We start from the raw sequence: 11,346 nt of genomic DNA, 5'->3' as shown, positions 1-11,346 counted from the left end.
TAATTAAAGATTCTTTAATTTTTCTAAAAGCTTCTCTATTTTTAAATGGTATTTTGAAACATTTTGGGAAGGTAGCTTATGAGTTAGAGTTGGCTATAGATTTGACTTCAGTGCATTTGGTGTTTCATGTCTCCTTGGTACAGTAAAGTTTAGTGACTGCTTCTATTGTTACTTTAGAGTGTGTAGATGTGTAAGATAGTCTCTCCTATGAAGAAGTCCCAATTAATATTCTTAACGGTAATATTTATAGGTTGAGGAATAAAAATGTCTCTTTTGTTAAGGTTTTATGGTGAAATCAGTTCATTGAGGAAGATACTTGGGAAGCAAAAGCAAATATGCGAGTCAAATATCCCTATCTCCTCTCTACAAATTCAGATCCAATGTTAGGTAATGATTTTTCTTAAGTGTTTCTCTCATTTTCTATCTCAGCTATGTAAACATCCTCATGTTATTACATGCATTTATGAATTTAGTTCAATCCATGAATGTTGTTTATTATTCAGTTATTTAATCATGATTCAACTCATAAGTATTAAGTATACGATCTAAATTTTCCTATTATCTCAGCCTAAATAGTTTTATTCAGGGGCAAATGCTCCCAAGAAGGAGATATTATAATACCCCATAAGATTCTAGACATGATTCTAGCAACTAGACAAATGTTTAAAGAGGATCGAAGGAATTAATTCACGCTAAGTACAAAAGACATAGCCATTTTAAGACCCCATAATTTTGAATATTTTATTTTTTGGCCTTCCCTAGTTTGAAATATCATTTTTTAGTTGAAATCTATTTAGGGACCTCAAAAGCAGAATACTTCTGCGGTTTGGGTGTGTCACAGAGGCAGGACCTCCCCGATATATGGCGACCTCCCCGATATATGGCGTGTCACAGAGGTTAGCCTCCTCAATATACTCTGTATCACGAAGGCTAGTCTTTGTGATATCCCCCGCTCTATAAAGCTATATTTTTCTTTCAACCTTATTAAATGTTTAAGGGGGGATTTTAGTCCTTTCCCCTTTCCCCAAACACTCAATTGACCAATTAAAAACCCCAAGAGGGGCATTATTTTTCCCATTCCCCATTAATTATCACGTAAAAATCATCCCCATTCCCAAGAATATAAATTCAAGCATCTTCCCAAGGATTCAACCATTAGAGGTCCCAATTCCAAGCTTCTTCTTCAAATACTCAAGAAATTGAGGTATGTGGGGTATTCATCAATGGGTTCCTTTCACCCATTGAGTCCCAAAAAGAAATCCCTTTAGTTAAAGTATGAACTTTTTATCCCGATTTTATGAAATTTAAATGTTAAGTATTAATTTACTCCTTGTTCTCTTTCTAATTTTGTAGTGAACCCATGGCCATATGTTCCCCATGTCAATTATGTTATTATATTCTTCGATTTCAAATTACCAACATTATATTCAGTTCACCCTGTGTTAATTTACCAATTCATGAATTAAACCACGTGAACATATTATCCTCTAAAGTTTATCATATTCCTATAGTGAAATTCATGGATACTATATCTTGTTTGATGGTAAGCAGCTGACAAAAAGAGACCAGGTCCTTGGGACTTCATGGAAATGTATAGTTGTCACTGTCCTACCTAGTTTTGTCTTCTAGTGTAACAAACTGCATAGGTGAGCTTGTACCCATCAGGACACTTTGCCCAATTAGATTTCTACCCTAATCATTATTCTACTATAAAAGAAAAAGAAGTCTTCTAAACTGGTGGGTTTTTAATTTTTTTTTTCAAGAGAGAAATTAGCGAAAACTCAAATATTGATCAAGCCCTAAATATTAGTATGTTGAGAGTGTGTGTGATCATGAGACTAGTCTTGGATTGTATTTGAATTACTCATGTTATAAGAGTAATATTCTTTTTCTTATTTTTCTGGAGAGTGCTTAGGTAGAGTTAGCTAAGTTTGATATTGGCTAGAGTTACGCCATATCAAGGTGAGTTCTTTGCAGAGTTGTCAAGGTAGGCTTGTAGTAAAGCTATTACAAGAAGGTGGATCCTAGAGTTAGCTTTAAATGGAGTCTATAATCTAGAGGTTTGTTATAGTGGATTGTTGAGAGCTTATCAGTGCAAGCTATGGTTTTTCCTTCCTTGAGAAAGGTGGTTTCCACGTTAAATCTTTGTGTTCTTTAAATTCCTGAAAAGTTTTAGCTTCCCTACTGCTTTACTGTGTTATTGCCTATGATTATGCACCACGTACTACCCTGTTTAGTAGTAGTGCTATCTTTGTAATAAATATATTGCATATCCCCCGCACAATATCTTACATTAAACTAAGATAGTGGTACTATAGAGATATGGGTGGATGCTAACTCTTGATCAGCAGGAGCTGAAGCTACATGAGCCTAAGTACCTTGAACAAAAAAAAATCTCATAAGGAACTTGAGCTACATTATTACCCTTGTCAGACTGGGGTGCAGCTAAACCTGAAGCATAATGACTACTAACAAAACCAAGTGTAGACTCTGACCCCTCCTCAGACTGGGAGTCGACTGCATTCTCCTCCTCACCAAAAATAGTACCTAAATACTTCTCTCACTAATCAAAATTAAAAGTTGACTCATCTTCTACCTCATCATACAAGGGAGAGTATTGTGGTGAAGTCATGTATGGCTTCATCCGCGGTATCTATAAAATGAGCTAATGATGTTTAGTGTCCTTCCTGCGGTTCTTATGGTGGTGTGGGATAAGATCTTGAATCAATCATAAATTGTATGGGTTGAGAGTCCAGATGAATGACTGCACTAGCTGCAGCCTGCTTCTTTGCTTAGCCCATTATTCTGGCGATGGACCAAGGGTGTACTGCCCATACTTACCAGGTAATCCTCAACTAACCCACTCTGCTCAAAAGACTCATCTCTCAATCATGATTGTACTACCATATTTTGAGTAGCCTTTGGTACCATAGTACCTATACAAGGAGTTGTAAAATATTGAAATACAAGAATTAAATAAGAAAAATAAGAAAATTTGAAATTCGAAATCAAAGCCTAGCTACATCCCCTATCTGCGGGCTGTAGGAGTACCTACAGGGCCGTAGGTACCAAACAAAGCCTTGGTCCTTCAAGGATTCAAGTCCGACACTTAAGTGGCCACCTATGGGATCGTAGTACCACTGATAAGCTCATAAGTAGGTTTCATCGGTTCCGACTGAGGATATGTTAAAATATTCCAAAAATTCCCAGCTAACACAAATAAAATTCCAATTTGTTGACCAATTTCACACACTACAACATGCATCATTTCAAGTCCTATATGTATTTCAAACTTTATTGACATTGTTAAACTTCTACTTCTATATTAAATATGATCACACGCCTCCTAAACCAAAAATCAATCATAAACCGAGTTTTCACAAGTTTTAGGCTCCAACTACATCAAGAAACATAAACCAAAAATTTTGCAATTTTTCCAATTTTTTCCTATGCTTTTAACCTATAAATTGAATTAATTGGAATAAAAAAGCCTTCAGTTCCCTCCCAAGCAGTGTTTGATTTAACATACCGAAAGGAAGTTCTCTGTTGGATAATTAGACTTCACAAACAAGTCCATTGGTTGCCTCTTATGCAAGGCCTGATTTAACACCGCAGCATGACTCGGTTGCTTTCTCTACTTACACTTTGCCAAAGCTAATATCCTCACATACTCTCAATTCCTCTATGTTTCCCGTATAACGCTTGACATGATATATATTCACCGTGAATAGTTATTGATGTGGGGTGTCTTTATGTACTCTAATATGGTTATCCTAACTTAACAAGCCTTGTTTTTAGGATAATTCAGGTGCTTTATTTGTTAATAATGATATAAATGTGCATCCAAGTGTCCAAGTATGAGCTTATAAGGTTCAAAGTTGTTTTCAAATGAGTTTGAGTTCAAATTGATCATTTAAAGTCTAGAAGAGAAAAGTAGTATTCTTGGTTGAGTTTCTTGTTTACTGTCTTGAATGTTATGTTGTTTAGAGCTCTAATTCAGGTTGTTTAATGCTATAGGTTGATTGGTGGGCCAATTATAATGATTCATGTAGGATATAAAAGCTTCAAATCAAGTGGAAACATAACATAAAGGCTTGGAGTAGATCAACAAAAGCATAAGACACAACATGATGAAAATAGGACACCTGGGAGTCAAGGCGACATCGTGGTGGATGATAAAATGGAAAATATTGATTTCTAGAAGCTCAACGCAACTATATTACATCGCGGTGAGAGGTGAATCTTGAAGTGTCACATTCCAATAGCTTGTTAAAATAAGGTTGCATCGCGAGGCTAATAATGGTGCTATCAAGACCGCGTCCAAGTGAAATACAAAAGCGGGAAAATTTTACCCAGCTATAAAGAAACACGTGGAATCAATTAAAACACTTTTGAAGTCTTGGTACTGGAGAGGAGGTGGTTGCACACAAAAATTAGGCTTTATTATTCTTTGTTTTAGTTTTTTAATAGATTTGATCATATATTCAATTCCTTGGATAATGATTATGTTAATTAGTTGCTAAACGCCCCCTTTTCGGGGTTAAAGCCAATAATCTGACTACTATTGTTTTGAACTAAGTTTGTTGATTTTCTTATCATATTTGGTTGTTTGTTTATCCTTGTTTTAATTATTTTAAGGAGTAACTAATCTTAGAATACACATATTGTCAACCTTTTGATCTTAGTAGGGGGAATAGGAAGATAGACCATGGGGATAAAGAAAGTAAGGTTCGTATTTTTTTTATAAAATGAGGAATTCAAATTAGCATCTAGGATAGGGATGTACCTAGAAGCCTTGCTTGGTTCTTATGTAGGATGATAACTATAAGCACTTAATTGGATTATTACATCCCTGCTTAATGATGTAGTTATAATGCCCAAGTTAGGTAGACGATTAGAGGTTGGGAGACCATGATCATACGATAAACCCTACGAATCAAAAACCAAGATAAGCAATTTAATGAATGAAGTTCAATAGGGTAGTATAATTGTTTGAAGTGCTTTAACCCTGGGTTTTACTCTGTTGATTGTATCAATTCTTTTATTTTATGCACTATTTACTTTATGTTTAGTTTTACAAATATCCAAAATCTTTTTGGTTACTTCGGATCAGGTTAATCTTAATAAGTGAACTAAAAGTTGATAGTTTTTTGAACAAGTCTCTGTGTGATCGATACTGGGCTTTGTTTATGGCCACTATATTACGTGGTAAACCACGTACACTTGTGTGTGCACTAGGGCACTGTCTAGTTTTTGGCGTCTTTGCTGGGGACTTGTACTTTGGCAACTATTTTGGTTTTAGTTTTTCATTTTAGATTCCTTTGGTGCTTTATTCTTGGACTTAGTTTTGCATTTACAGGAAATATGTTGACATGCTAGTATGCTGGCAATGGATAGGGAATCAGTTGAATCAAGTTTTGAACTCGAGCAATGCTTCCATCAATGAAGGAGAGAAGCAATCCTTCTCTCATATTCCACAAATTGAAGAAGATCAAGAGAATCTTGCCATCATGGATGAGGAACAACCTGCCTGCAAGACAGTTAAAGAAGTGGCAATCTCACTTTCAATAAATTTGACCTCCCCATTTAATAAACCAGTTGCTGGAGCTAATTTTGTGTTAGAGCAGAAAATGGTGCAACTTTAGATGAGTAGTGGATAGTTTATCGTGCTTTCGTACGAAGATCTACAAGTCCACTTATAGAATTTTCTAGATATCAGTGACACATTTATCCCTATGGATGTGTCAACTTACTATGTTAGGCTGACACTATTCCCCTTTTATCTTTTTAAGGAAGCTAAGTGGTTTAATGTTAAGCCGGTAAATTCAATCACAATCTGGGATGACTTATCCTGGAGATTTACCATCTAATTCTTTCTATTTGGCAAGACAGTAAGACTTTGCATTGAGATTATAGCTTCAAACAGAAGCCAAACGAGAATTTATATCATGCTTGGGAGCGGTTCAAAGATCTTCTCCAAGATTGTCTCCACCATCAACAATCCAGCAAGGTATTAACTCATATTTTTATTGAGTCACTTGACCATAACACAATAATTTTTCTAGATTCAGCTGCAGGTGGTCAAGCTCTGGAGATAATATATGATTAGGTGTATACTTTATTAAACCACATTGCTTCAAGAAACCCTGAATGGCATTCAGACTCAATGAATGCAGCTAAAAAGATTACAGGTGTGTTGGAGGTGGATCATTTTACCACCATATCCTCTCAAATCACTGCATTTCAAAATCAGATGACTACACACCTCAGTAACATAAAATTTGGTGCTACACAGCCTGCAGCCATACTAAATACAATTCAGCAGTCAAGCACTTGGTGCGTAGTGTGTGGAAATAGTGGTCATTTTATAGATATGTGTGCTGCCAATCATGAGTCCGTAATGTTTGTGGGCAATGTTCTGAGGCCTAACTATGGGAATACCTCCAACATGAAGTGGAAGGCTCAACCATTAAATTAACAATAGAACGCCCAGAAGTTGCAGCTTCAATAACCCTAAGCTCAAGTAAATCAGACCACAAATAAAAATTTGGAGGAGATAATGAAATAAATTATTGCTGCCCAATCAAAATTGGCAGAAGATGTGAAGAATCAGCAGACCATTAAAATGAGGTTGGAGTTGCAGTTAGGTCAAATACAGCAGGCATAAAATATTAGACGTCAAAGTGGGTTGCCAAGTGATACTGAAAATCCAAAACAAGTTATGGAAATAACTTTGAGTAGTGGTAAAGAGCTTCATGAATATCCTCCAAATAAAAATAAAGAGGTAGATGCCGATTTGAGTCATAAATATTTAAATGACCAAGTTGCTGAAAATTTAAGAAAGTCTGAGTACTCGAAAAAGAATATTGCTGAATAGGTGAAGGAAGGACTACCACCACCTTTCGCACAGAAGCATATAAAGACAAAGAAAGATGCATGCTTCAAGAAGTTCTTTGACAAGTTTAGAGAGCTTCACATTTACTCTCTTTTAGATATTTTGTAAGAAATGTCCAAGTATGCTAAGTACTTGAGGGATGTGGTTGTTAATAAGGCTAAGCTAAAGTCTGTGGAGGCGGCAGCACTCACTGGAGAGTGTATCTCTATGGTGACGTAGAAGTGCCCAAAAATCTTATGGACCCTGGGAAGTTTACTCTCCCCATTCAAATTAGCAATAACGAGGTGGTCCATACACGTAGAGACTTGGGGTCAACTATCAACTTGATGACCCTCTCTTTGTTCAATACTTTGGGCTTGGGAAAGTCTCGATCGAGCTTGGTGTTACTATAGATGGTAAACGGGACCATAACCCATCCTGAAGGTGTCATAGAGGATGTTCTCATAAAGGTTGGTATGTTTATTATTCTTGCTGACTTTATTGTTTTAGATTTTTAAGTAGATGAATAGGTGCCGATCATCTTGGGATGGCCATTCTTAGCCATGGGAAGAGCTTTGATTGATGTGAGAGAGGGTACGCTCATAGTGATATTAGAGGATGAAGAGACAATTTTCAATATGTACAAACTGCTTAACACACTATCCCACTGCAAAGACTTGTCCATGATTACTGTGATTGAAGGGTATAAGTATAGGTGGTGGAGTATATTCCAGAAAATACCTCTTTCAATTTCCATATTATGCAACCTAAGCCACAACTACCTAAGCCTGACATGATGCAGATTGATGAACCTAAAAAGGTTATAGTTGATAAAGTTGTTGACCTTGAGAGTTCACACTCAAGAGGTTAGAAACACATAAGAATATGGCCTCTGAGTGTGAGGAGAATGATTAAGGAATTTGGTTAAGTTGAATTGGGTTTTGTTGTGACACTAAATCAGGAGGTGCTTAGGAGGAAACCCAAGTTAAGTAGGTATGTTTTATTTTTAGTATTTTAGTTTTTTTACTTCACTAGTTTTTGTTTATATTGAGTAACAGGTTTTTGTGAAGTCTGAGTGCCAAAAAAGCTGAGCTAAGAAGCATGGCAAGGATTGAGTGTGGGGTCCCCGAACCCTCTTGATGGGTAAAGATGCTACTAGGAAGGCCTAGAGACCTCAGGGAATATTTTTATCTCTAATTTTAATGTATACTTTGGGGAAAAAGTAGATTTTTAAGTGTGGGGTAGGGAAATTCCCATTTTTAGGAGTACCTTTAATTTTTTTTTGTTTTAGCTAAGTGATATATTGGTGTTGGTGATATAGTTGACTGGATGATACAAGTGTTTTAGTAAAAAGCTTGTTGATTGTGTTAGTTTCTACTTTTGAGACACTTAGGCTCATGATTATGACTCTTGTTCTTGTTGGCTTAAAGTTGAATTCATGTGATTGTGTGAATAAGAGTCTATGATAATCTTGCTTGAGTTGACCATGTTCCATGTGTGTGTGAGATATGTTATATTCCTTGTTGCATGTGATGATAGAACTTTTGTTGTGTGTGTGCAAGTGCAGTAAATAGTGTGGGTTTAGGAGATGATATAGGCATTTCTTTGATAGCCTTGTTTCATACCTTATTTAGACCAACCATTGTGCATGATCCTAGTAAGCCCCATTGAGCCTTTAGCTTATTTTTTGGCAGCCTCATATGTAGCATTATCCTTTCTTGGATTGACCTTAGTTTGATCCAAAAAGCTCCTAAGCGCTTTAATATAAGGATTAATTAAGTAAGCAGTTTGAAATTCAAGAAGGAAAAGGTGAAATTGAAGCCCCTAAGTGTTAGCTACTAGTGTTAAGAAAAGTAATGGGTGTTGTGGTGGGGAGTTAAGTAATGAAAAGAATAAAAATTTGTTCAAATTGAATAAGTTATGCATAGAATATTCCCACAATAGTGTACTTGAATGCGCTTAAAAAGATTGTGTGAAAACAAAATATATGGGTTGATTGAAGTGGTGTAAATTGGTTGTTGAAGATGAGTTAATTGAAAAAAATGTGATGTATTAAACAGCTTAGGGAAGTTAATCACTATTCTAGCCAAAATAGTTCCTACCCATCTTGTAGCCTACATTACAACTATTAAATACTTATTTGATACTAAGCTTCATCATTTTGGTATTAGTGGAGTACTACACTAAGGGCAAGCCTATGGTTCATTATGTGTAACTTAGGAATTCTTTGTTGAAGTGAGCATAACTTGATTTTCGTACCCATTCTATGATAAATTGCATTTATATGAGTGGTTATGAGTAACTCTCTTATAGTGAGGTCACATGTTTGATGAATGTGGATGATTTGTATGATATCATTTATTGAGCGATGTGAATGAGTTTACCAACTTGGTGAGTCAATTCTTGAGGCTAGGATGATTGAAGTAGTGTTCTTGAACATTCAATTGTGTACATAACATGCTTACTGTAGAAATTTGCATTCTGTGTAGTCATTATAGTACTAGATTGAGTGTCTTTAGTATAGTAGAAGTGTAGAGTCTCCTCATCTCATGAAGCATATAGTGCAGAGTCATTCGAGGAGGAACAAGGCTTTAAGTATGTGGTGGTGATGTGGGGTGTATTTATTCACTCTAATATGGTTATCCTAACTTAATGAGTCTTGTTTTGAGGGCAATTCATGTATTTTACGTGTTAATAATGATATAAATGTGCATCAAAGTGTTCAAGTATGAGCTTATAAGGTGCAAAGTTGTTTTCAAACGAGTTTGAGTTCAAATTGATCATTTAAAGCTTAGACAAGAAAAGTAAAATTCTTGGTTTAGTTTCTAGTTCGCTATCTTGATGTTGTGTTGTTTTGAGATCTAATTCAGGGTGTTTGTAGTTGGGTAAAATGTTCCCACTTTTTCTATCACGTCGCGGTGAAATGCAAAAGTGGAAAATTTTTACCCAACTATAAAAGGAACACGTGGAATCAATTAAAAACTCTTTTGACGTTTAGGGACTGGAAAAAGGCAGTTGCACACGATAATTAGGTTTTATTATTATTTTTTTAGATATTTAATAGATATGATCATGTATTCAATTCCTTGGATAATGATTATGTCAATTAGTGGCTAAATGCCCCCTTCTGGGGTTAAAGCCATGAATATGACTATTATCGTTTTGAATTAAGTTCGTTGATTTGCCTATCATATTTGGTTGTTTGTTTATCTATTTTTTAATTATTTTAAGGAGTATCTAACCTTAGAATACTCATATTTTCGACCTTTTGATCTCGGGAGGGGTAATAGGAAGAAAGAACATGGAAATAAACAAAGTAAGGTTTGTATATTTTAATAAAATAATGAATTCGAATTAGCGTCTAGGATAGGGATGTACCTAGAAGCCTTGCTTTGTTCATATGTAGGATGATATCTTTAAGCACTTAATTGAATTATTAAATCATAGTTCAATGATGTAGTTGTAATGTCCAAGTTAGGTATACAATTAGAGGTTTGGAGACCATGAGCATGCGATAAACCCTACGAATTAACAACCAAGATAAGCGATTTAATGAATGAAGTTCAATAGCATAGTATAATTGTTCAAAGTGCTTTAACCTTGGGTTTTAATCTATTGATTAACTCAAGTCTTTTATTTTATGTACTGTTTACTTTAAATTAAGTTTTACAAATCTCAAAAATCTCTATGGTTACTTCGCATCAAGTTAATCTTAATTAGTGAACTATAATTTGATAGTTGTTGGAACAAGTCTCTTTGGGATCTCTATTGGACTTTTCTTAAGGCCACTATATTACTTGGTAGACCACATGCACTTGAGTGTGTGGTTGGGAGTTGTCATTCACCACTATCTCATTTTATCTTAACTACACAATGTGGAAATACTTTAACCCCAGTGAATGGTCTACACCACTTAGACTTCAACTTGCCAGAAAATAAGCAAATTCTTAAATTATAAACAAAAACTATATCATGGGGTTGGAACTTTCTTAATGTTCTTGTCGTGGTACAACTTCTTCTTCTCCTTTTACAATGCTGAACTCTCATATGCACGAAGAATAATTCATCTAACTCATTTATCTTCTCCAAACTCAAGTTCATAACATCTCTCAATTCAAAATTTAGATTCCTCATTACCCATAGTTCCTTATCTCAAGTTTGACGGCAAGTGGTATGCCTTGTTGTACACAAGATGATAAGGAGAGGCACCTATGGTTGTTTTGTAAGCTATCCATCAAGACGAAAGTGCATCATATATCTCTTTCAATCAATTAGTATGGATGGTATTTACAGTCTTTACCAAAATAGACTTGGTCTCATGATTGGAAACCTTAACCTGCCTACTTGTCTTCGGCTAGGAAGGTATTTCCACCATACATTTCATATCATATTTCTCAAGTTAGACCTTACTTAGATGATGGAAGAAATGGGACCCACCATCATTAATAATAGCACGTGGAGTAACAAACTAG

Source organism: Capsicum annuum, chromosome 11, assembly GCF_002878395.1.
Source record: "Capsicum annuum cultivar UCD-10X-F1 chromosome 11, UCD10Xv1.1, whole genome shotgun sequence".
Classification (NCBI taxonomy): domain Eukaryota; kingdom Viridiplantae; phylum Streptophyta; class Magnoliopsida; order Solanales; family Solanaceae; genus Capsicum; species Capsicum annuum.
This window is presented reverse-complemented; position numbering follows the sequence as displayed.